This window comes from Phyllobates terribilis, unplaced genomic scaffold, assembly GCF_046119375.1.
Source record: "Phyllobates terribilis strain yellow unplaced genomic scaffold, ASM4611937v1 Scaffold_1512__1_contigs__length_269417, whole genome shotgun sequence".
Taxonomy (NCBI): domain Eukaryota; kingdom Metazoa; phylum Chordata; class Amphibia; order Anura; family Dendrobatidae; genus Phyllobates; species Phyllobates terribilis.
In genome coordinates, this window is record NW_027364272.1 from 1 (window position 1) to 25,589 (window position 25,589).

General features: G+C 44.2%; 15 non-coding genes across 15 annotated transcripts; all 15 read right to left on the reverse strand.

Annotated features, from left to right (window-relative positions):
• Window positions 1-15: 15 nt before the first annotated feature.
• Window positions 16-206, reverse strand: LOC141244129 (U2 spliceosomal RNA). Its single transcript, XR_012308096.1, has one exon. It is a non-coding gene; the product is annotated as a U2 spliceosomal RNA (small nuclear RNA).
• A 1,121-nt stretch (window positions 207-1,327) lies between these two features.
• LOC141244249 (U2 spliceosomal RNA) lies at window positions 1,328-1,518 on the reverse strand. Its single transcript, XR_012308190.1, has one exon. It is a non-coding gene; the product is annotated as a U2 spliceosomal RNA (small nuclear RNA).
• Window positions 1,519-2,636: 1,118 nt separating this feature from the next.
• LOC141244230 (U2 spliceosomal RNA) lies at window positions 2,637-2,836 on the reverse strand. The gene has a single exon (XR_012308184.1). It is a non-coding gene; the product is annotated as a U2 spliceosomal RNA (small nuclear RNA).
• A 6,155-nt stretch (window positions 2,837-8,991) lies between these two features.
• On the reverse strand, window positions 8,992-9,182 carry LOC141244265 (U2 spliceosomal RNA). Its single transcript, XR_012308201.1, has one exon. It is a non-coding gene; the product is annotated as a U2 spliceosomal RNA (small nuclear RNA).
• Window positions 9,183-10,297: 1,115 nt separating this feature from the next.
• On the reverse strand, window positions 10,298-10,488 carry LOC141244185 (U2 spliceosomal RNA). Its single transcript, XR_012308147.1, has one exon. It is a non-coding gene; the product is annotated as a U2 spliceosomal RNA (small nuclear RNA).
• Window positions 10,489-11,603: 1,115 nt separating this feature from the next.
• On the reverse strand, window positions 11,604-11,794 carry LOC141244276 (U2 spliceosomal RNA). Its single transcript, XR_012308212.1, has one exon. It is a non-coding gene; the product is annotated as a U2 spliceosomal RNA (small nuclear RNA).
• A 1,115-nt stretch (window positions 11,795-12,909) lies between these two features.
• On the reverse strand, window positions 12,910-13,100 carry LOC141244288 (U2 spliceosomal RNA). The gene has a single exon (XR_012308223.1). It is a non-coding gene; the product is annotated as a U2 spliceosomal RNA (small nuclear RNA).
• A 1,114-nt stretch (window positions 13,101-14,214) lies between these two features.
• LOC141244201 (U2 spliceosomal RNA) lies at window positions 14,215-14,405 on the reverse strand. The gene has a single exon (XR_012308162.1). It is a non-coding gene; the product is annotated as a U2 spliceosomal RNA (small nuclear RNA).
• A 1,115-nt stretch (window positions 14,406-15,520) lies between these two features.
• On the reverse strand, window positions 15,521-15,706 carry LOC141244233 (U2 spliceosomal RNA). Its single transcript, XR_012308187.1, has one exon. It is a non-coding gene; the product is annotated as a U2 spliceosomal RNA (small nuclear RNA).
• Window positions 15,707-18,305: 2,599 nt separating this feature from the next.
• LOC141244136 (U2 spliceosomal RNA) lies at window positions 18,306-18,496 on the reverse strand. Its single transcript, XR_012308102.1, has one exon. It is a non-coding gene; the product is annotated as a U2 spliceosomal RNA (small nuclear RNA).
• A 1,115-nt stretch (window positions 18,497-19,611) lies between these two features.
• LOC141244147 (U2 spliceosomal RNA) lies at window positions 19,612-19,802 on the reverse strand. The gene has a single exon (XR_012308113.1). It is a non-coding gene; the product is annotated as a U2 spliceosomal RNA (small nuclear RNA).
• A 1,115-nt stretch (window positions 19,803-20,917) lies between these two features.
• Window positions 20,918-21,108, reverse strand: LOC141244160 (U2 spliceosomal RNA). Its single transcript, XR_012308124.1, has one exon. It is a non-coding gene; the product is annotated as a U2 spliceosomal RNA (small nuclear RNA).
• Window positions 21,109-22,223: 1,115 nt separating this feature from the next.
• On the reverse strand, window positions 22,224-22,414 carry LOC141244172 (U2 spliceosomal RNA). The gene has a single exon (XR_012308135.1). It is a non-coding gene; the product is annotated as a U2 spliceosomal RNA (small nuclear RNA).
• A 1,115-nt stretch (window positions 22,415-23,529) lies between these two features.
• Window positions 23,530-23,720, reverse strand: LOC141244184 (U2 spliceosomal RNA). Its single transcript, XR_012308146.1, has one exon. It is a non-coding gene; the product is annotated as a U2 spliceosomal RNA (small nuclear RNA).
• Window positions 23,721-24,835: 1,115 nt separating this feature from the next.
• LOC141244212 (U2 spliceosomal RNA) lies at window positions 24,836-25,029 on the reverse strand. Its single transcript, XR_012308173.1, has one exon. It is a non-coding gene; the product is annotated as a U2 spliceosomal RNA (small nuclear RNA).
• Between the last annotated feature and the right edge of the window lie 560 nt (window positions 25,030-25,589).

Sequence of the window (25,589 nt, forward strand, 5' to 3'; positions counted from 1 at the left end):
GAAACTGCATTAAAGAAGGGGTGCACCGGTCCTGGAGATACTGCAATACCAGGTCAATGCGTGGAGTGGACAGAGCAAGCTCTTTTTCCATCTCCCTGTTCTAAAAATCCATTTAATATATGGTCCCCAGATAGGGGACGTATCAGATATTAAACTGATAAGAACAGATACTACACTTGATCTTAGCCAAAAGGCCGAGAAGCGATAACCAGAATTGGTTTCAAACTACGGAGCCACCCAAGGATCCTGAAAAGTCCATTTGTGGAGATGAGCTCCTGGACTCCCGTTAAGAAGACATGTTGTCAACCTCTAGATCCCTTACATGCCTGCACTTTTCGGCTTGCTGCTGCTGCAATCCACGCGTTTTAGATCTGCATAACTCCACCTCTTTAAACACAGCACCTTCACCCCCTGCTGTTCCCACCCGCCTCAACACCGTTGGAAGGGAGGAGAACCAATTAAGGCGGGGGGTGGGGTGGAACGAGCAGCTGTCTACCCTTAGCAGGAGGGCTCCTGATTACATACCTCTCCTGCTGCTGCTGCTGCTGCTGCTGGCTGTCCAGCAGCAGACTGAAGGTGGCTGCTGCTGTGCACAGGTATATAAAGGCTCAGAGCCTATTATGACACGCGCAGCCAGCGTTCCATTGCCACATTCCATCTACTGCAGGCAGGATACCTGGCTGGCTGAATGTCGCTGAGAAGCTCACAGAGACCGCCATAAGCAACAGTTTAACAGAATGCCACAGACTAATCAACCAAACTTTTTGGGTTGGGTTCTCTTTTATAGTCTGCAGGCATTAAATGAAAGAAGTCAGTGTTCCAACAGAGGGAGACAACATTTCAGAAAAGGCATTGTAGCAAACCAAAAAAGAAATTTTAAGCGCAGCAGAGTAACCAGCGCACATACCTGTTAGCTCAGGTGAGTTTAAAAGGCTGCTGTTGATAACAAGGGCATTTGCTAAATAGATGGTGTGTGTGCAACAATATACTGAAAGGTCAATTATATTGTGCAGCTTATCTCACCACCTGTAGTTATTTAGGTGAAAGCTCCAAAATGCTTGCCTAATATGTCTGTTTATCCAAAAGGAAGTAAAAAGGGAGAGCTAGAAAGATAGCATTTCATTACATTACATGGCAATGCAATGCACAGTTGCTGAAGTTGAACCAAAATGAGCTTGTAATCTGGCTTCTGCAACTTTGAACATGAAAAATCCAATGAGGAGTAGAAAAGCAAAGCCAAAGAGTCCATCCCAAAATCCGACAAACAAGCAAAATGAACAAAAAACATTGAATTCAATTCTTTCTGATTTTAGAAACTGCATTAAAGAAGGGGTGCACCGGTCCTGGAGATACTGCAATACCAGGTCAATGCGTGGAGTGGACAGAGCAAGCTCTTTTTCCATCTCCCTGTTCTAAAAATCCATTTAATATATGGTCCCCAGATAGGGGACGTATCAGATATTAAACTGATAAGAACAGATACTACACTTGATCTTAGCCAAAAGGCCGAGAAGCGATAACCAGAATTGGTTTCAAACTACGGAGCCACCCAAGGATCCTGAAAAGTCCATTTGTGGAGATGAGCTCCTGGACTCCCGTTAAGAAGACATGTTGTCAACCTCTAGATCCCTTACATGCCTGCACTTTTCGGCTTGCTGCTGCTGCAATCCACGCATTTTAGATCTGCATAACTCCACCTCTTTAAACACAGCACCTTCACCCCCTGCTGTTCCCACCCGCCTCAACACCGTTGGAAGGGAGGAGAACCAATTAAGGCGGGGGGTGGGGTGGAACGAGCAGCTGTCTACCCTTAGCAGGAGGGCTGCTGATTACATACCTCTCCTGCTGCTGCTGCTGCTGCTGGCTGTCCAGCAGCAGACTGAAGGTGGCTGCTGCTGTGCACAGGTATATAAAGGCTCAGAGCCTATTATGACACGCGCAGCCAGCATTCCATTGCCACATTCCATCTACTGCAGGCAGGATACCTGGCTGGCTGAATGTCGCTGAGAAGCTCACAGAGACCGCCATAAGCATCAGTTTAACAGAATGCCACAGACTAATCAACCAAACTTTTTGGGTTGGGTTCTCTTTTATAGTCTGCAGGCATTAAATGAAAGAAGTCAGTGTTCCAGCAGAGGGAGACAACGTTTCAGAAAAGGCATTGTAGCAAACCCAAACAGAAATTTTAAGCGCAGCAGAGTAACCAGCGCACATACCTGTTAGCTCAGGTGAGTTTAAAAGGCTGCTGTTGATAACAAGGGCATTTGCTAAATAGATGGTGTGTGTGCAACAATATACTGAAAGGTCAATTATATTGTGCAGCTTATCTCACCACCTGTAGTTATTTAGGTGAAAGCTCCAAAATGCTTGCCTAATATGTCTGTTTATCCAAAAGGAAGTAAAAAGGGAGAGCTAGAAATATAGCATTTCATTACATTACATGGCAATGCAATGCACAGTTGCTGAGGTTGAACCAAAATGAGCTTGTAATCTGGCTTCTGCAACTTTGAACATGAAAAATCCAATGAGGAGAAGAAAAGCAAAGCCAAAGAGTCCATCCCAAAATCCGACAAACAAGCAAAATGAACAAAAAACATTGAATTCAATTCTTTCTGATTTTAGAAACTGCATTAAACAAGGGGTGCACCGGTCCTGGAGATACTGCAATACCAGGTCAATGCGTGGAGTGGACAGAGCAAGCTCTTTTTCCATCTCCCTGTTCTAAAAATCCATTTAATATATGGTCCCCAGATAGGGGACGTATCAGATATTAAACTGATAAGAACAGATTTTTTTTTTTTTTTTTTTTTTTTTTTTTCTCCTCAGACGAGGAAATTCCACAGTCTATGGAAACCAGACAAAGGAAAATTCCATCAAAACAGCTGCGTCAAATCCAATACTCAATTTGCTGTCCCCATCATCATCGGAAATATTTATTTCATATTTCAAAACAACAATAACAAAAATCAAGAGGTACTAAAAATATATCTCCACTTTTTATCTTTCCATATTCCCTCCGCATCCACTTCCCCTCTCCTCTTTTTGTCCCATAGGAAACACACATACATCTTCCCCAAAATCACCTTCACACTATCCTTTACAGCAATTTCCTTCCTTTTAAACACATACACATTCCTCACATCCCATAACACTTCCTTTATACATGCAAGCATCAACCACAAGACTCTTTCCTTCGTCCCATCACATATTCCCAAACCAAACATAAACAACTCAAAAGACAACAAATTCACACCACACAATTCTTTACACAAAGGCCCCATTCTCCCAATCACATCTCTAGCATACTGGCAATTCCAAAAAACATGCAACACACTTTCCCTTCCACCACAGCCATTTCTTGGACACATTTCACTCCTCACCAAACCTCTATTCCTCTGAAACTCTCTCACAGGTAATACTCCATGTAAAGACTGCCACACAACTTCACTCTGTTTGTTGGTCATACCACTCATCCGCACTTTCTTCCAAACCTTCTGCACATCACCACCCCTAACCATATTTATTCCACATTCTACCTCTCTACATTCAATCATCCTATACACAGCCTTCTTATTCTCCAGCAATCTCACATCTGCATCACACAGTTCATACCTCACCAAAAACTTATAAACCCACACATACCATACAGGCACCTCAAAAGCAATCGGACATCGCAAATCCCTTTCTTGCCACTTTAAACGAAACAAATACGCTCCAAATAAATACCTACACATAGATGAAAACTTTCCATCCGCCCTAATCACTTTCAAAACAAACACAACGATATTCACACCAAAAAACACGTCCAAATTCGGAAAACCCAAACCACCTTTTTCCACTCTTTTAACCAAAATTTCTCTCCTAGCTCTCTCCATTTTCGAGTTCCACAAAAAAACAAATAAAATTCTATTCAAGCTTCTCATACACATATATCCTGGTGGAAATACTACCGCAATATATAAAAATATTGGCAACACCACACTCTTAACAATTAAAATCTTCCCAAAAAAGGATAAACTCCTCAATTTCCAAAAATTCAACTTCTGCTCAACTTTTCCTTTCGCATCATCCCAACTTTCTTTCCCATCCAAACTCTCTGAAAACTTCACACCCAAAACTTTAATAGGTCCATTCACTACATTCACACCTACATCCCTACTTAAACTTCCGCCTCCAAAACCCTTACACTCACTCTTTTCCCAATTCACTTTAAACGCAGATGCACCACAAAAAATAGACACTAACAACTTCACCCGCCTCACCGAACATTCAGAATCACATAATACACACACGTCATCCATATAACCACTCACCTTCCATTCTTTTCCTCCACCTCCCGGCACTTGCACACCACGAATTACCTTATCTTTCCTCAGCATACACAACAATGGCTCAATTGCACAAATAAATGCTACAGGGGACAAAGGACACCCCTGTCGCACACCCGAAAACACATTCACTTTCCTACCCACATACCCATTCATTAAAACACAGCTATAAACACCCGCATACAAACTTCTCACTCGCCCAACAAAATCAGCCGGAAAACCCATTTTTAACAACACTCTGAACAAAAAACCATGCGACAACCTATCATAAGCCTTTTCAAAATCCAAACTTAACAAAAATACACTCTTCTTACGACCCATGCAATCCCATAGACAATCTCTTAACATACACACACACTCATGAATCCGCCTCCCAGGTACCGCACAACACTGCTCATCCCCAATCACACTCTCTATCACATCACGCATCCTATTAGCCATAAGTTTTGCATAGATTTTATAATCACAATTAAGTAACGTTATTGGCCTCCAATTCCTCAGACTTTTCAAATCCCCTTTCTTAGGAATTAACACAACCATACCTGCACGCATACTCTCAGCCACCTCCATGTTTCCCCACATATACTTACATACATCCACAAAGTCCTTACCAATCACACCCCACATCACACGATAAAATTCTACTGGGAGGCCATCCTCCCCCGGCGTCTTATTCAAAGCCATACTACACATAACCTTCCATACCTCATCACCAGTCACCTCACCCATCACTCTCTCTCTTTCTGCTTCACTCAACTTACTCTCTAACACACTCAAAACATCATTCTCCAAACATTCATCCCTCTGTTTCACTGCATACAGATCCTCATAAAACTTAGCCACCTCTTCACACATATCCTCTCCACTCACCTCACTTCCATCTGCTCCATACACCACGCTCATACTCTGTTTCTTTCCAAAAACTTTTTTAAAGAAAAACCGAGAACATTTCTCATCCTGCTCCATCTTATCAATCTTTGCCCTAAACACTATGCTTCTCCCTCTCTCCAACAAAAACTCACTAATCTCCTTTTTTACCTCTAAAATATCCTCCTCCACCTCAACTCCTCCTTCCCTTAACTTATACAAAACGCTCAACCGCGCGTTCAGTTTAACAAAACTCTCTCTTTTAATTGCTGCATACTTGTATCCTAAATTTTTAAAGAACATTTTTGTTTGTTTCTTCACCCAGTCCCACCACTCACAAACATTCCCAAACTCATTTTTATGCTTACACCATTCTTCATACCGCCTTTCATACTCCTTTCTCACATCTTCATTCTCTAACAGTTTAACATTTAACTTCCACAATCCTCTCCCAAACACTCCATCAACTTTTATATCCAACTCACACAACATACACACATGATCTGAAAAAAGAACGTTTTCCTGCCTATAATTAACAGAAACCATATTTTTAGAAATAAAACAATAATCCAATCTGGATTGTACCCTACCACTCTCAGAAAAGAAAGTGTTCAACAAAGGATTCATGTTACACACGCGCTGTATATCACACAACCCAAAATCATTCACTAACTCCAATAATGCTTTCCCAGACACATCCACATTCACTCTCCCCACATCACAGTTCATATCACCCACAATTACCACAGGTATTCTTCCTGGAACAAAAAGCTTAATTTTTTCAAATAAATTTTTGCGCTCATTTTTTTCAACTGGCGCATAAACATTAATAACACAAAACTTTACATTCTTGTATACAAAATTAGCAAGGATACATCTCCCCACCTCAATAACCAAATAATCACTCAAAACAACCTCCCTTCCTTTAACCAAAATACCCACACCATCATTCTTATTACATGCACTCCCCGACCACACAGACGCTCCATAAGACCATTCATCCCCTTTCACACCATCCACTACCCCACATTCTTGTAAACAAAAAATAGATGCATTTTGCATAGCTAAAAACTCAAAAATAGCAGCTCTTCTTACTTTACTTTTAAACACTCTTACGTTTTGGGACACTATGGTAAATCCCATAATACTTCTACTCCTTCACCAATTACACAAAGAAATAGCCTTTGGCCTAAACCAAAGCTCACAAGAGGACAAAAAGAAAAAACATTTACAATATTATATGGTGACACTATCCAGCACCACCACTATCCTCCTCCGCCATCAGAACAGAACAGCTGGTTTCCGACCCGCTGGCTTCACCAGCCACACTCCTCATTCTGGCAGTTCTGATCTTCCTCTGAGGCTCACTAAAATCTGCATCATCACTGCCCCCACCATCCTCCCTACGACTCTTCTTTGCACCCCTATCATCCTCCGAAGAAAAATCTTCAATGTTTTCAGGACCCGAAGGGTGTTCAGGACTGTCGGGTTCCGAGATTTGCACTTCACATCCTGTTGCGTCCATTGCCTCTCCAAAAGTCATCATCTCAGGCAGCTCTGCTTCCACCACTTTCCTAGATATTCTCGCAGACACTGCCTTTTTCTCCACCTTTGCCACTTCCCTCCAGAACTCCTTTTCTTCCCTCCGCTTCTTCCTCATTTCTTCAGCAGAAGAAGAACATGGTCTCAGGGACACCTCCTCTGGCGCCGTAGAGGGAGAGGCTCTACCAGTTTCCCGCCTCCTTCCCTCTCTCTCCTCCCTCTCCAATCTTTCCAGCACTTTCAGTGCGCTTGCCATCTGCCTCCTCTCCAGCTCCTCCTCCTTCTGTTCTTTATCAGAACGTCTAGGTGCACTCATAGGACAGTCCTTATACATGTGATCACTACTCCCACAGACATCACAGGACTTGGCCTCTGGACACTGGTTGGCCATATGCCCCTCCTTTCTGCAATTTCGGCAACACTGCCCTTTAAGGCATGTTACCATGGTATGTCCGAAAGAAAAGCATCTACGGCAAAACATGGGCTGGCCTGGGTAAAAGAGGAAACCTCTATGGCCTGCAACGGAAAAATTTGATGGAGGGTGTCTAAAGCCCCCCACACTGTCAGGATCCCTTTTCAATTTCACACGGAATTTATACTGACAGTTAAAGATTCCTAGACAATTGACTTGCTTCACTCCCTTCCGCACATATTCACAGTAGCGAGAGAGGAAGCACTCCAGCAGCTCAGGGTCTGTAAAAGGGTTATAGACAGTCACAGTCACCTCCTTTTCTTGCAGACCAAACAAAGGTTCCCATCTAACTCCTTCCAAGCAGGGGTCACTAGAGTGACCACGGAGCCATTCAAAGACATTAAGGCAAACATCCTGGTCCATAAAGGTAACGTCATAATTACCTTGACGTGAAAATTCGTTGACACTGAAGATCCCAGAACGTCTTGCTCCAGCTTTGCCTTCAACGATGTCTTGGACAATGAAAACCACGTTGTTCTTGTTCTGGTCAGATGGATCCACGGACAAACGGATGGTGTTCTTCACAAAAGACATCTTGGATTCTGTCGGTATGGAATACCACAGGAAAAAGCAGAAAATCCTCCACAAAAGGGTCCGGATTCCTCCAGGAGACTCGCACCAATCAAGGTACAGTCATACGATCGCAGCCAAAAGGCCGAGAAGCGATAACCAGAATTGGTTTCAAACTACGGAGCCACCCAAGGATCCTGAAAAGTCCATTTGTGGAGATGAGCTCCTGGACTCCCGTTAAGAAGACATGTTGTCAACCTCTAGATCCCTTACATGCCTGCACTTTTCGGCTTGCTGCTGCTGCAATCCACGCGTTTTAGATCTGCATAACTCCACCTCTTTAAACACAGCACCTTCACCCCCTGCTGTTCCCACCCGCCTCAACACCGTTGGAAGGGAGGAGAACCAATTAAGGCGGGGGGTGGGGTGGAACGAGCAGCTGTCTACCCTTAGCAGGAGGGCTCCTGATTACATACCTCTCCTGCTGCTGCTGCTGCTGGCTGTCCAGCAGCAGACTGAAGGTGGCTGCTGCTGTGCACAGGTATATAAAGGCTCAGAGCCTATTATGACACGCGCAGCCAGCGTTCCATTGCCACATTCCATCTACTGCAGGCAGGATACCTGGCTGGCTGAATGTCGCTGAGAAGCTCACAGAGACCGCCATAAGCAACAGTTTAACAGAATGCCACAGACTAATCAACCAAACTTTTTGGGTTGGGTTCTCTTTTATAGTCTGCAGGCATTAAATGAAAGAAGTCAGTGTTCCAGCAGAAGGAGACAACGTTTCAGAAAAGGCATTGTAGCAAACCAAAAAAGAAATTTTAAGCGCAGCAGAGTAACCAGCGCACATACCTGTTAGCTCAGGTGAGTTTAAAAGGCTGCTGTTGATAACAAGGGCATTTGCTAAATAGATGGTGTGTGTGCAACAATATACTGAAAGGTCAATTATATTGTGCAGCTTATCTCACCACCTGTAGTTATTTAGGTGAAAGCTCCAAAATGCTTGCCTAATATGTCTGTTTATCCAAAAGGAAGTAAAAAGGGAGAGCTAGAAAGATAGCATTGCATCACATTACATGGCAATGCAATGCACAGTTGCTGAAGTTGAACCAAAATGAGCTTGTAATCTGGCTTCTGCAACTTTGAACATGAAAAATCCAATGAGGAGAAGAAAAGCAAAGCCAAAGAGTCCATCCCCAAATCCGACAAACAAGCAAAATGAACAAAAAACATTGAATTCAATTCTTTCTGATTTTAGAAACTGCATTAAAGAAGGGGTGCACCGGTCCTGGAGATACTGCAATACCAGGTCAATGCGTGGAGTGGACAGAGCAAGCTCTTTTTCCATCTCCCTGTTCTAAAAATCCATTTAATATATGGTCCCCAGATAGGGGACGTATCAGATATTAAACTGATAAGAACAGATACTACACTTGATCTTAGCCAAAAGGCCGAGAAGCGATAACCAGAATTGGTTTCAAACTACGGAGCCACCCAAGGATCCTGAAAAGTCCATTTGTGGAGATGAGCTCCTGGACTCCCGTTAAGAAGACATGTTGTCAACCTCTAGATCCCTTACATGCCTGCACTTTTCGGCTTGCTGCTGCTGCAATCCACGCGTTTTAGATCTGCATAACTCCACCTCTTTAAACACAGCACCTTCACCCCCTGCTGTTCCCACCCGCCTCAACACCGTTGGAAGGGAGGAGAACCAATTAAGGCGGGGGGTGGGGTGGAACGAGCAGCTGTCTACCCTTAGCAGGAGGGCTCCTGATTACATACCTCTCCTGCTGCTGCTGCTGCTGGCTGTCCAGCAGCAAACTGAAGGTGGCTGCTGCTGTGCACAGGTATATAAAGGCTCAGAGCCTATTATGACACGCGCAGCCAGCGTTCCATTGCCACATTCCATCTACTGCAGGCAGGATACCTGGCTGGCTGAATGTCGCTGAGAAGCTCACAGAGACCGCCATAAGCAACAGTTTAACAGAATGCCACAGACTAATCAACCAAACTTTTTGGGTTGGGTTCTCTTTTATAGTCTGCAGGCATTAAATGAAAGAAGTCAGTGTTCCAGCAGAAGGAGACAACGTTTCAGAAAAGGCATTGTAGCAAACCAAAAAAGAAATTTTAAGCGCAGCAGAGTAACCAGCGCACATACCTGTTAGCTCAGGTGAGTTTAAAAGGCTGCTGTTGATAACAAGGGCATTTGCTAAATAGATGGTGTGTGTGCAACAATATACTGAAAGGTCAATTATATTGTGCAGCTTATCTCACCACCTGTAGTTATTTAGGTGAAAGCTCCAAAATGCTTGCCTAATATGTCTGTTTATCCAAAAGGAAGTAAAAAGGGAGAGCTAGAAAGATAGCATTGCATCACATTACATGGCAATGCAATGCACAGTTGCTGAAGTTGAACCAAAATGAGCTTGTAATCTGGCTTCTGCAACTTTGAACATGAAAAATCCAATGAGGAGAAGAAAAGCAAAGCCAAAGAGTCCACCCCCAAATCCGACAAACAAGCAAAATGAACAAAAAACATTGAATTCAATTCTTTCTGATTTTAGAAACTGCATTAAAGAAGGGGTGCACCGGTCCTGGAGATACTGCAATACCAGGTCAATGCGTGGAGTGGACAGAGCAAGCTCTTTTTCCATCTCCCTGTTCTAAAAATCCATTTAATATATGGTCCCCAGATAGAGGACGTATCAGATATTAAACTGATAAGAACAGATACTACACTTGATCTTAGCCAAAAGGCCGAGAAGCGATAACCAGAATTGGTTTCAAACTACGGAGCCACCCAAGGATCCTGAAAAGTCCATTTGTGGAGATGAGCTCCTGGACTCCCGTTAAGAAGACATGTTGTCAACCTCTAGATCCCTTACATGCCTGCACTTTTCGCCTTGCTGCTGCTGCAATCCACGCGTTTTAGATCTGCATAACTCCACCTCTTTAAACACAGCACCTTCACCCCCTGCTGTTCCCACCCGCCTCAACACCGTTGGAAGGGAGGAGAACCAATTAAGGCGGGGGGTGGGGTGGAACGAGCAGCTGTCTACCCTTAGCAGGAGGGCTCCTGATTACATACCTCTCCTGCTGCTGCTGCTGCTGGCTGTCCAGCAGCAAACTGAAGGTGGCTGCTGCTGTGCACAGGTATATAAAGGCTCAGAGCCTATTATGACACGCGCAGCCAGCGTTCCATTGCCACATTCCATCTACTGCAGGCAGGATACCTGGCTGGCTGAATGTCGCTGAGAAGCTCACAGAGACCGCCATTAGCAACAGTTTAACAGAATGCCACAGACTAATCAACCAAACTTTTTGGGTTGGGTTCTCTTTTATAGTCTGCAGGCATTAAATGAAAGAAGTCAGTGTTCCAGCAGAAGGAGACAACGTTTCAGAAAAGGCATTGTAGCAAACCAAAAAAGAAATTTTAAGCGCAGCAGAGTAACCAGCGCACATACCTGTTAGCTCAGGTGAGTTTAAAAGGCTGCTGTTGATAACAAGGGCATTTGCTAAATAGATGGTGTGTGTGCAACAATATACTGAAAGGTCAATTATATTGTGCAGCTTATCTCACCACCTGTAGTTATTTAGGTGAAAGCTCCAAAATGCTTGCCTAATATGTCTGTTTATCCAAAAGGAAGTAAAAAGGGAGAGCTAGAAAGATAGCATTGCATCACATTACATGGCAATGCAATGCACAGTTGCTGAAGTTGAACCAAAATGAGCTTGTAATCTGGCTTCTGCAACTTTGAACATGAAAAATCCAATGAGGAGAAGAAAAGCAAAGCCAAAGAGTCCATCCCCAAATCCGACAAACAAGCAAAATGAACAAAAAACATTGAATTCAATTCTTTCTGATTTTAGAAACTGCATTAAAGAAGGGGTGCACCGGTCCTGGAGATACTGCAATACCAGGTCAATGCGTGGAGTGGACAGAGCAAGCTCTTTTTCCATCTCCCTGTTCTAAAAATCCATTTAATATATGGTCCCCAGATAGGGGACGTATCAGATATTAAACTGATAAGAACAGATACTACACTTGATCTTAGCCAAAAGGCCGAGAAGCGATAACCAGAATTGGTTTCAAACTACGGAGCCACCCAAGGATCCTGAAAAGTCCATTTGTGGAGATGAGCTCCTGGACTCCCGTTAAGAAGACATGTTGTCAACCTCTAGATCCCTTACATGCCTGCACTTTTCGGCTTGCTGCTGCTGCAATCCACGCGTTTTAGATCTGCATAACTCCACCTCTTTAAACACAGCACCTTCACCCCCTGCTGTTCCCACCCGCCTCAACACCGTTGGAAGGGAGGAGAACCAATTAAGGCGGGGGGTGGGGTGGAACGAGCAGCTGTCTACCCTTAGCAGGAGGGCTCCTGATTACATACCTCTCCTGCTGCTGCTGCTGCTGGCTGTCCAGCAGCAGACTGAAGGTGGCTGCTGCTGTGCACAGGTATATAAAGGCTCAGAGCCTATTATGACACGCGCAGCCAGCGTTCCATTGCCACATTCCATCTACTGCAGGCAGGATACCTGGCTGGCTGAATGTCGCTGAGAAGCTCACAGAGACCGCCATAAGCAACAGTTTAACAGAATGCCACAGACTAATCAACCAAACTTTTTGGGTTGGGTTCTCTTTTATAGTCTGCAGGCATTAAATGAAAGAAGTCAGTGTTCCAGCAGAAGGAGACAACGTTTCAGAAAAGGCATTGTAGCAAACCAAAAAAGAAATTTTAAGCGCAGCAGAGTAACCAGCGCACATACCTGTTAGCTCAGGTGAGTTTAAAAGGCTGCTGTTGATAACAAGGGCATTTGCTAAATAGATGGTGTGTGTGCAACAATATACTGAAAGGTCAATTATATTGTGCAGCTTATCTCACCACCTGTAGTTATTTAGGTGAAAGCTTCAAAATGCTTGCCTAATATGTCTGTTTATCCAAAAGGAAGTAAAAAGGGAGAGCTAGAAAGATAGCATTGCATCACATTACATGGCAATGCAATGCACAGTTGCTGAAGTTGAACCAAAATGAGCTTGTAATCTGGCTTCTGCAACTTTGAACATGAAAAATCCAATGAGGAGAAGAAAAGCAAAGCCAAAGAGTCCATCCCCAAATCCGACAAACAAGCAAAATGAACAAAAAACATTGAATTCAATTCTTTCTGATTTTAGAAACTGCATTAAAGAAGGGGTGCACCGGTCCTGGAGATACTGCAATACCAGGTCAATGCGTGGAGTGGACAGAGCAAGCTCTTTTTCCATCTCCCTGTTCTAAAAATCCATTTAATATATGGTCCCCAGATAGGGGACGTATCAGATATTAAACTGATAAGAACAGATACTACACTTGATCTTAGCCAAAAGGCCGAGAAGCGATAACCAGAATTGGTTTCAAACTACGGAGCCACCCAAGGATCCTGAAAAGTCCATTTGTGGAGATGAGCTCCTGGACTCCCGTTAAGAAGACATGTTGTCAACCTCTAGATCCCTTACATGCCTGCACTTTTCGGCTTGCTGCTGCTGCAATCCACGCGTTTTAGATCTGCATAACTCCACCTCTTTAAACACAGCACCTTCACCCCCTGCTGTTCCCACCCGCCTCAACACCCTTGGAAGGGAGGAGAACCAATTAAGGCGGGGGGTGGGGTGGAACGAGCAGCTGTCTACCCTTAGCAGGAGGGCTCCTGATTACATACCTCTCCTGCTGCTGCTGCTGCTGGCTGTCCAGCAGCAGACTGAAGGTGGCTGCTGCTGTGCACAGGTATATAAAGGCTCAGAGCCTATTATGACACGCGCAGCCAGCGTTCCATTGCCACATTCCATCTACTGCAGGCAGGATACCTGGCTGGCTGAATGTCGCTGAGAAGCTCACAGAGACCGCCATAAGCAACAGTTTAACAGAATGCCACAGACTAATCAACCAAACTTTTTGGGTTGGGTTCTCTTTTATAGTCTGCAGGCATTAAATGAAAGAAGTCAGTGTTCCAGCAGAAGGAGACAACGTTTCAGAAAAGGCATTGTAGCAAACCAAAAAAGAAATTTTAAGCGCAGCAGAGTAACCAGCGCACATACCTGTTAGCTCAGGTGAGTTTAAAAGGCTGCTGTTGATAACAAGGGCATTTGCTAAATAGATGGTGTGTGTGCAACAATATACTGAAAGGTCAATTATATTGTGCAGCTTATCTCACCACCTGTAGTTATTTAGGTGAAAGCTCCAAAATGCTTGCCTAATATGTCTGTTTATCCAAAAGGAAGTAAAAAGGGAGAGCTAGAAAGATAGCATTGCATCACATTACATGGCAATGCAATGCACAGTTGCTGAAGTTGAACCAAAATGAGCTTGTAATCTGGCTTCTGCAACTTTGAACATGAAAAATCCAATGAGGAGAAGAAAAGCAAAGCCAAAGAGTCCATCCCCAAATCCGACAAACAAGCAAAATGAACAAAAACATTGAATTCAATTCTTTCTGATTTTAGAAACTGCATTAAAGAAGGGGTGCACCGGTCTTGGAGATACTGCAATACCAGGTCAATGCGTGGAGTGGACAGAGCAAGCTCTTTTTCCATCTCCCTGTTCTAAAAATCCATTTAATATATGGTCCCCAGATAGGGGACGTATCAGATATTAAACTGATAAGAACAGATACTACACTTGATCTTAGCCAAAAGGCCGAGAAACGATAACCAGAATTGGTTTCAAACTACGGAGCCACCCAAGGATCCTGAAAAGTCCATTTGTGGAGATGAGCTCCTGGACTCCCGTTAAGAAGACATGTTGTCAACCTCTAGATCCCTTACATGCCTGCACTTTTCGGCTTGCTGCTGCTGCAATCCACGCGTTTTAGATCTGCATAACTCCACCTCTTTAAACACAGCACCTTCACCCCCTGCTGTTCCCACCCGCCTCAACACCCTTGGAAGGGAGGAGAACCAATTAAGGCGGGGGGTGGGGTGGAACGAGCAGCTGTCTACCCTTAGCAGGAGGGCTCCTGATTACATACCTCTCCTGCTGCTGCTGCTGCTGGCTGTCCAGCAGCAGACTGAAGGTGGCTGCTGCTGTGCACAGGTATATAAAGGCTCAGAGCCTATTATGACACGCGCAGCCAGCGTTCCATTGCCACATTCCATCTACTGCAGGCAGGATACCTGGCTGGCTGAATGTCGCTGAGAAGCTCACAGAGACCGCCATAAGCAACAGTTTAACAGAATGCCACAGACTAATCAACCAAACTTTTTGGGTTGGGTTCTCTTTTATAGTCTGCAGGCATTAAATGAAAGAAGTCAGTGTTCCAGCAGAAGGAGACAACGTTTCAGAAAAGGCATTGTAGCAAACCAAAAAAGAAATTTTAAGCGCAGCAGAGTAACCAGCGCACATACCTGTTAGCTCAGGTGAGTTTAAAAGGCTGCTGTTGATAACAAGGGCATTTGCTAAATAGATGGTGTGTGTGCAACAATATACTGAAAGGTCAATTATATTGTGCAGCTTATCTCACCACCTGTAGTTATTTAGGTGAAAGCTCCAAAATGCTTGCCTAATATGTCTGTTTATCCAAAAGGAAGTAAAAAGGGAGAGCTAGAAAGATAGCATTGCATCACATTACATGGCAATGCAATGCACAGTTGCTGAAGTTGAACCAAAATGAGCTTGTAATCTGGCTTCTGCAACTTTGAACATGAAAAATCCAATGAGGAGAAGAAAAGCAAAGCCAAAGAGTCCATCCCCAAATCCGACAAACAAGCAAAATGAACAAAAAACATTGAATTCAATTCTTTCTGATTTTAGAAACTGCATTAAAGAAGGGGTGCACCGGTCCTGGAGATACTGCAATACCAGGTCAATGCGTGGAGTGGACAGAGCAAGCTCTTTTTCCATCTCCCTGTTCTAAAAATCCATTTAATATATGGTCCCCAGATAGGGGACGTATCAGATATTAAACTGATAAGAACAGATTTTTTTTTTTTTTTTTTTCTTAACACTCAGATTACAAGTACCATCTCGATTCCATACTTCTGAAAACGGTGATGGACCAAATCCATCATCGTGTCATTTTAAAACAAAAAAACATTATTTAATGCATATACAAAAAAAACAAAACAACAACCAGTATTTCCTCTCAGACACATAATATATAGAGGAAGGAAACAAAACACATTACTGCATTCCTCCCTTCAACGCATAATATGTTAGATACTCCAACAGTCCTTTCTCTTGCGAGAAAGATTCAAAGTTTGTATTCACATAATCTATCCATGTCCTTCCCACCTTATAGGTTTCAAAAAACCTCTCTTTATTTGCCTTCACACTTGCGATTACCTTTGGAAAAAAAGCTTCAAAACACACACCACTTCCCTTCATTTCCGCAATTCCTTTTTTAACTTTGTCCATTTCTTTATCAGCTTCCTCCTCTTCTGTTTGCCTCTGAACCTCTACCGTCTTCTTTTTTTCTTTCTTTTCCGCCTTTGCACTTTCCATCTTCTCCTTATTACTCTTTCTCTTTGGGCATTCCTTAAACCTATGCCCAATTTCCATACACAGGTTACACTTATTCCTTTCTACTGGACATGATTTAGAAACATGTCCTTCCGCTTTACACTTCCAACACTTTTCTGCAGTACAGTCTTCACGTTTATGACCATATACCTCACAAATTGAACAAAAGGAATCCATCCCATTAAAGAATAAATTCCCACTTACTTTACCAAGCTTAAACCTTTGAGGCGGGTAGGAAAAACTCCTATCCTTGTTCATGTTAAATTCCACAAAAAATTTCCACTTTCCCGTCCATACTCCGAATTCATTCATTACTTTACCTTTTGATACTACAGACTTGGCAAAACCACTCAAAAACGTGACAATGTCCTCTTCTGGAACCAGTGGTGAAAACATTTTCACTGTCACCATCTTTTCACTACTAAATACGTGACGTTGAAACCGAATTCCAACAAACTTCTCATGTCTCAATTCATCAAAAGAATCCATATAGTTCTCCAAAATCTTCCTAGACTCAAAAAACACGTCATAGACACCCTTTTGGGGATAATCCATAACTGCCACGATGTCTTCTTTATTCACCTTTGCGACACCCAAGATGATCTCCTTCATAATAAACCGAAAGTCCTTAACCTTCTGACAGTCTCTCCGGACAAAAATCCGGAAAGCGGTCTCCACACGTGCATGTTCTGGAACCTCCAACTTCGGCCACAACTCCGCCTCTGTTGCCATGATTCTCCAACAGAATGAGCGTAATCTCCACTCCAACACACAGAAGGAGCGAGTATGATCACTTCCCGTTGTCTGGGGACTAAGCCGACACGCCTATAGCAGCAAGGGGGTGAAGTCCCCACAATTAGGTAAGGACGATCCCCCAAGGCCGACGAGCCAGGTACCCTAGACACCTCCAACCAAAACCAAGGCAGCAATCGCTAAATCACTGCACTTGATCTTAGCCAAAAGGCCGAGAAGCGATAACCAGAATTGGTTTCAAACTACGGAGCCACCCAAGGATCCTGAAAAGTCCATTTGTGGAGATGAGCTCCTGGACTCCCGTTAAGAAGACATGTTGTCAACCTCTAGATCCCTTACATGCCTGCACTTTTCGGCTTGCTGCTGCTGCAATCCACGCGTTTTAGATCTGCATAACTCCACCTCTTTAAACACAGCACCTTCACCCCCTGCTGTTCCCACCCGCCTCAACACCGTTGGAAGGGAGGAGAACCAATTAAGGCGGGGGGTGGGGTGGAACGAGCAGCTGTCTACCCTTAGCAGGAGGGCTCCTGATTACATACCTCTCCTGCTGCTGCTGCTGCTGGCTGTCCAGCAGCAGACTGAAGGTGGCTGCTGCTGTGCACAGGTATATAAAGGCTCAGAGCCTATTATGACACGCGCAGCCAGCGTTCCATTGCCACATTCCATCTACTGCAGGCAGGATACCTGGCTGGCTGAATGTCGCTGAGAAGCTCACAGAGACCGCCATAAGCAACAGTTTAACAGAATGCCACAGACTAATCAACCAAACTTTTTGGGTTGGGTTCTCTTTTATAGTCTGCAGGCATTAAATGAAAGAAGTCAGTGTTCCAGCAGAAGGAGACAACGTTTCAGAAAAGGCATTGTAGCAAACCAAAAAAGAAATTTTAAGCGCAGCAGAGTAACCAGCGCACATACCTGTTAGCTCAGGTGAGTTTAAAAGGCTGCTGTTGATAACAAGGGCATTTGCTAAATAGATGGTGTGTGTGCAACAATATACTGAAAGGTCAATTATATTGTGCAGCTTATCTCACCACCTGTAGTTATTTAGGTGAAAGCTCCAAAATGCTTGCCTAATATGTCTGTTTATCCAAAAGGAAGTAAAAAGGGAGAGCTAGAAAGATAGCATTGCATCACATTACATGGCAATGCAATGCACAGTTGCTGAAGTTGAACCAAAATGAGCTTGTAATCTGGCTTCTGCAACTTTGAACATGAAAAATCCAATGAGGAGAAGAAAAGCAAAGCCAAAGAGTCCATCCCCAAATCCGACAAACAAGCAAAATGAACAAAAAACATTGAATTCAATTCTTTCTGATTTTAGAAACTGCATTAAAGAAGGGGTGCACCGGTCCTGGAGATACTGCAATACCAGGTCAATGCGTGGAGTGGACAGAGCAAGCTCTTTTTCCATCTCCCTGTTCTAAAAATCCATTTAATATATGGTCCCCAGATAGGGGACGTATCAGATATTAAACTGATAAGAACAGATACTACACTTGATCTTAGCCAAAAGGCCGAGAAGCGATAACCAGAATTGGTTTCAAACTACGGAGCCACCCAAGGATCCTGAAAAGTCCATTTGTGGAGATGAGCTCCTGGACTCCCGTTAAGAAGACATGTTGTCAACCTCTAGATCCCTTACATGCCTGCACTTTTCGGCTTGCTGCTGCTGCAATCCACGCGTTTTAGATCTGCATAACTCCACCTCTTTAAACACAGCACCTTCACCCCCTGCTGTTCCCACCCGCCTCAACACCGTTGGAAGGGAGGAGAACCAATTAAGGCGGGGGGTGGGGTGGAACGAGCAGCTGTCTACCCTTAGCAGGAGGGCTCCTGATTACATACCTCTCCTGCTGCTGCTGCTGCTGGCTGTCCAGCAGCAGACTGAAGGTGGCTGCTGCTGTGCACAGGTATATAAAGGCTCAGAGCCTATTATGACACGCGCAGCCAGCGTTCCATTGCCACATTCCATCTACTGCAGGCAGGATACCTGGCTGGCTGAATGTCGCTGAGAAGCTCACAGAGACCGCCATAAGCAACAGTTTAACAGAATGCCACAGACTAATCAACCAAACTTTTTGGGTTGGGTTCTCTTTTATAGTCTGCAGGCATTAAATGAAAGAAGTCAGTGTTCCAGCAGAAGGAGACAACGTTTCAGAAAAGGCATTGTAGCAAACCAAAAAAGAAATTTTAAGCGCAGCAGAGTAACCAGCGCACATACCTGTTAGCTCAGGTGAGTTTAAAAGGCTGCTGTTGATAACAAGGGCATTTGCTAAATAGATGGTGTGTGTGCAACAATATACTGAAAGGTCAATTATATTGTGCAGCTTATCTCACCACCTGTAGTTATTTAGGTGAAAGCTCCAAAATGCTTGCCTAATATGTCTGTTTATCCAAAAGGAAGTAAAAAGGGAGAGCTAGAAAGATAGCATTGCATCACATTACATGGCAATGCAATGCACAGTTGCTGAAGTTGAACCAAAATGAGCTTGTAATCTGGCTTCTGCAACTTTGAACATGAAAAATCCAATGAGGAGAAGAAAAGCAAAGCCAAAGAGTCCATCCCCAAATCCGACAAACAAGCAAAATGAACAAAAAACATTGAATTCAATTCTTTCTGATTTTAGAAACTGCATTAAAGAAGGGGTGCACCGGTCCTGGAGATACTGCAATACCAGGTCAATGCGTGGAGTGGACAGAGCAAGCTCTTTTTCCATCTCCCTGTTCTAAAAATCCATTTAATATATGGTCCCCAGATAGGGGACGTATCAGATATTAAACTGATAAGAACAGATACTACACTTGATCTTAGCCAAAAGGCCGAGAAGCGATAACCAGAATTGGTTTCAAACTACGGAGCCACCCAAGGATCCTGAAAAGTCCATTTGTGGAGATGAGCTCCTGGACTCCCGTTAAGAAGACATGTTGTCAACCTCTAGATCCCTTACATGCCTGCACTTTTCGGCTTGCTGCTGCTGCAATCCACGCGTTTTAGATCTGCATAACTCCACCTCTTTAAACACAGCACCTTCACCCCCTGCTGTTCCCACCCGCCTCAACACCGTTGGAAGGGAGGAGAACCAATTAAGGCGGGGGGTGGGGTGGAACGAGCAGCTGTCTACCCTTAGCAGGAGGGCTCCTGATTACATACCTCTCCTGCTGCTGCTGCTGCTGGCTGTCCAGCAGCAGACTGAAGGTGGCTGCTGCTGTGCACAGGTATATAAAGGCTCAGAGCCTATTATGACACGCGCAGCCAGCGTTCCATTGCCACATTCCATCTACTGCAGGCAGGATACCTGGCTGGCTGAATGTCGCTGAGAAGCTCACAGAGACCGCCATAAGCAACAGTTTAACAGAATGCCACAGACTAATCAACCAAACTTTTTGGGTTGGGTTCTCTTTTATAGTCTGCAGGCATTAAATGAAAGAAGTCAGTGTTCCAGCAGAAGGAGACAACGTTTCAGAAAAGGCATTGTAGCAAACCAAAAAAGAAATTTTAAGCGCAGCAGAGTAACCAGCGCACATACCTGTTAGCTCAGGTGAGTTTAAAAGGCTGCTGTTGATAACAAGGGCATTTGCTAAATAGATGGTGTGTGTGCAACAATATACTGAAAGGTCAATTATATTGTGCAGCTTATCTCACCACCTGTAGTTATTTAGGTGAAAGCTCCAAAATGCTTGCCTAATATGTCTGTTTATCCAAAAGGAAGTAAAAAGGGAGAGCTAGAAAGATAGCATTGCATCACATTACATGGCAATGCAATGCACAGTTGCTGAAGTTGAACCAAAATGAGCTTGTAATCTGGCTTCTGCAACTTTGAACATGAAAAATCCAATGAGGAGAAGAAAAGCAAAGCCAAAGAGTCCATCCCCAAATCCGACAAACAAGCAAAATGAACAAAAAACATTGAATTCAATTCTTTCTGATTTTAGAAACTGCATTAAAGAAGGGGTGCACCGGTCCTGGAGATACTGCAATACCAGGTCAATGCGTGGAGTGGACAGAGCAAGCTCTTTTTCCATCTCCCTGTTCTAAAAATCCATTTAATATATGGTCCCCAGATAGGGGACGTATCAGATATTAAACTGATAAGAACAGATACTACACTTGATCTTAGCCAAAAGGCCGAGAAGCGATAACCAGAATTGGTTTCAAACTACGGAGCCACCCAAGGATCCTGAAAAGTCCATTTGTGGAGATGAGCTCCTGGACTCCCGTTAAGAAGACATGTTGTCAACCTCTAGATCCCTTACATGCCTGCACTTTTCGGCTTGCTGCTGCTGCAATCCACGCGTTTTAGATCTGCATAACTCCACCTCTTTAAACACAGCACCTTCACCCCCTGCTGTTCCCACCCGCCTCAACACCGTTGGAAGGGAGGAGAACCAATTAAGGCGGGGGGTGGGGTGGAACGAGCAGCTGTCTACCCTTAGCAGGAGGGCTCCTGATTACATACCTCTCCTGCTGCTGCTGCTGCTGGCTGTCCAGCAGCAGACTGAAGGTGGCTGCTGCTGTGCACAGGTATATAAAGGCTCAGAGCCTATTATGACACGCGCAGCCAGCGTTCCATTGCCACATTCCATCTACTGCAGGCAGGATACCTGGCTGGCTGAATGTCGCTGAGAAGCTCACAGAGACCGCCATAAGCAACAGTTTAACAGAATGCCACAGACTAATCAACCAAACTTTTTGGGTTGGGTTCTCTTTTATAGTCTGCAGGCATTAAATGAAAGAAGTCAGTGTTCCAGCAGAAGGAGACAACGTTTCAGAAAAGGCATTGTAGCAAACCAAAAAAGAAATTTTAAGCGCAGCAGAGTAACCAGCGCACATACCTGTTAGCTCAGGTGAGTTTAAAAGGCTGCTGTTGATAACAAGGGCATTTGCTAAATAGATGGTGTGTGTGCAACAATATACTGAAAGGTCAATTATATTGTGCAGCTTATCTCACCACCTGTAGTTATTTAGGTGAAAGCTCCAAAATGCTTGCCTAATATGTCTGTTTATCCAAAAGGAAGTAAAAAGGGAGAGCTAGAAAGATAGCATTGCATCACATTACATGGCAATGCAATGCACAGTTGCTGAAGTTGAACCAAAATGAGCTTGTAATCTGGCTTCTGCAACTTTGAACATGAAAAATCCAATGAGGAGAAGAAAAGCAAAGCCAAAGAGTCCATCCCCAAATCCGACAAACAAGCAAAATGAACAAAAAACATTGAATTCAATTCTTTCTGATTTTAGAAACTGCATTAAAGAAGGGGTGCACCGGTCCTGGAGATACTGCAATACCAGGTCAATGCGTGGAGTGGACAGAGCAAGCTCTTTTTCCATCTCCCTGTTCTAAAAATCCATTTAATATATGGTCCCCAGATAGGGGACGTATCAGATATTAAACTGATAAGAACAGATACTACACTTGATCTTAGCCAAAAGGCCGAGAAGCGATAACCAGAATTGGTTTCAAACTACGGAGCCACCCAAGGATCCTGAAAAGTCCATTTGTGGAGATGAGCTCCTGGACTCCCGTTAAGAAGACATGTTGTCAACCTCTAGATCCCTTACATGCCTGCACTTTTCGGCTTGCTGCTGCTGCAATCCACGCGTTTTAGATCTGCATAACTCCACCTCTTTAAACACAGCACCTTCACCCCCTGCTGTTCCCACCCGCCTCAACACCGTTGGAAGGGCAGAGAACCAATTAAGGCGGGGGGTGGGGTGGAACGAGCAGCTGTCTACCCTTAGCAGGAGGGCTCCTGATTACATACCTCTCCTGCTGCTGCTGCTGCTGGCTGTCCAGCAGCAGACTGAAGGTGGCTGCTGCTGTGCACAGGTATATAAAGGCTCAGAGCCTATTATGACACGCGCAGCCAGCGTTCCATTGCCACATTCCATCTACTGCAGGCAGGATACCTGGCTGGCTGAATGTCGCTGAGAAGCTCACAGAGACCGCCATAAGCAACAGTTTAACAGAATGCCACAGACTAATCAACCAAACTTTTTGGGTTGGGTTCTCTTTTATAGTCTGCAGGCATTAAATGAAAGAAGTCAGTGTTCCAGCAGAAGGAGACAACGTTTCAGAAAAGGCATTGTAGCAAACCAAAAAAGAAATTTTAAGCGCAGCAGAGTAACCAGCGCACATACCTGTTAGCTCAGGTGAGTTTAAAAGGCTGCTGTTGATAACAAGGGCATTTGCTAAATAGATGGTGTGTGTGCAACAATATACTGAAAGGTCAATTATATTGTGCAGCTTATCTCACCACCTGTAGTTATTTAGGTGAAAGCTCCAAAATGCTTGCCTAATATGTCTGTTTATCCAAAAGGAAGTAAAAAGGGAGAGCTAGAAAGATAGCATTGCATCACATTACATGGCAATGCAATGCACAGTTGCTGAAGTTGAACCAAAATGAGCTTGTAATCTGGCTTCTGCAACTTTGAACATGAAAAATCCAATGAGGAGAAGAAAAGCAAAGCCAAAGAGTCCATCCCCAAATCCGACAAACAAGCAAAATGAACAAAAAACATTGAATTCAATTCTTTCTGATTTTAGAAACTGCATTAAAGAAGGGGTGCACCGGTCCTGGAGATACTGCAATACCAGGTCAATGCGTGGAGTGGACAGAGCAAGCTCTTTTTCCATCTCCCTGTTCTAAAAATCCATTTAATATATGGTCCCCAGATAGGGGACGTATCAGATATTAAACTGATAAGAACAGATACTACACTTGATCTTAGCCAAAAGGCCGAGAAGCGATAACCAGAATTGGTTTCAAACTACGGAGCCACCCAAGGATCCTGAAAAGTCCATTTGTGGAGATGAGCTCCTGGACTCCCGTTAAGAAGACATGTTGTCAACCTCTAGATCCCTTACATGCCTGCACTTTTCGGCTTGCTGCTGCTGCAATCCACGCGTTTTAGATCTGCATAACTCCACCTCTTTAAACACAGCACCTTCACCCCCTGCTGTTCCCACCCGCCTCAACACCGTTGGAAGGGAGGAGAACCAATTAAGGCGGGGGGTGGGGTGGAACGAGCAGCTGTCTACCCTTAGCAGGAGGGCTCCTGATTACATACCTCTCCTGCTGCTGCTGCTGCTGGCTGTCCAGCAGCAGACTGAAGGTGGCTGCTGCTGTGCACAGGTATATAAAGGCTCAGAGCCTATTATGACACGCGCAGCCAGCGTTCCATTGCCACATTCCATCTACTGCAGGCAGGATACCTGGCTGGCTGAATGTCGCTGAGAAGCTCACAGAGACCGCCATAAGCAACAGTTTAACAGAATGCCACAGACTAATCAACCAAACTTTTTGGGTTGGGTTCTCTTTTATAGTCTGCAGGCATTAAATGAAAGAAGTCAGTGTTCCAGCAGAAGGAGACAACGTTTCAGAAAAGGCATTGTAGCAAACCAAAAAAGAAATTTTAAGCGCAGCAGAGTAACCAGCGCACATACCTGTTAGCTCAGGTGAGTTTAAAAGGCTGCTGTTGATAACAAGGGCATTTGCTAAATAGATGGTGTGTGTGCAACAATATACTGAAAGGTCAATTATATTGTGCAGCTTATCTCACCACCTGTAGTTATTTAGGTGAAAGCTCCAAAATGCTTGCCTAATATGTCTGTTTATCCAAAAGGAAGTAAAAAGGGAGAGCTAGAAAGATAGCATTGCATCACATTACATGGCAATGCAATGCACAGTTGCTGAAGTTGAACCAAAATGAGCTTGTAATCTGGCTTCTGCAACTTTGAACATGAAAAATCCAATGAGGAGAAGAAAAGCAAAGCCAAAGAGTCCATCCCCAAATCCGACAAACAAGCAAAATGAACAAAAAACATTGAATTCAATTCTTTCTGATTTTAGAAACTGCATTAAAGAAGGGGTGCACCGGTCCTGGAGATACTGCAATACCAGGTCAATGCGTGGAGTGGACAGAGCAAGCTCTTTTTCCATCTCCCTGTTCTAAAAATCCATTTAATATATGGTCCCCAGATAGGGGACGTATCAGATATTAAACTGATAAGAACAGATTTTTTTGATTGAATATATCTTTTATTAGCACAAAAAATAAGTTAACAGACAGTGGACAGTGCCGCAGCCCAGTACACACAGAATTCTACATCATATTTACATAGCATGAGGATACGACGCACTAACTAGACACATCACACCCCTATGCTACACAAAACACTCAATCTGAAAGAAAAAGCATGTCAATCAATACAGTACGACGAACCGTGATAAGGGATGGGGATTGGGAAAAAGGGGATGGGGAGGGGAAAATCACAGGCCCGAAGCTTTATTGAAAGACAAGACACATAAGGGGAGAGGGGGAGGAGGGGTTTAGTCCTCGTCCTCGTCCTCCGGACCGTCCATGATGGAATAGTCTCTGAGCAGGCTGTGGATCAGCCTGCGGCAGTCCTGGATGGACATCCTCTCCCTCAACAAGATGAGCCGGTTCCTGGCGACCCAAACGGCATCCTTGAAGAAGTTCATAAGGCGCCAAGCCTCCTGGATGGCTCCGACGGTATGAACCCCAGGGAAGAGCCCGTAAAGCACAGAATGGTGCGATAGGCTCGCCCTGGGGACAGAGTTCCTCAGGTCGTCCTCAAGTGCAGTCAATAGGCGCTG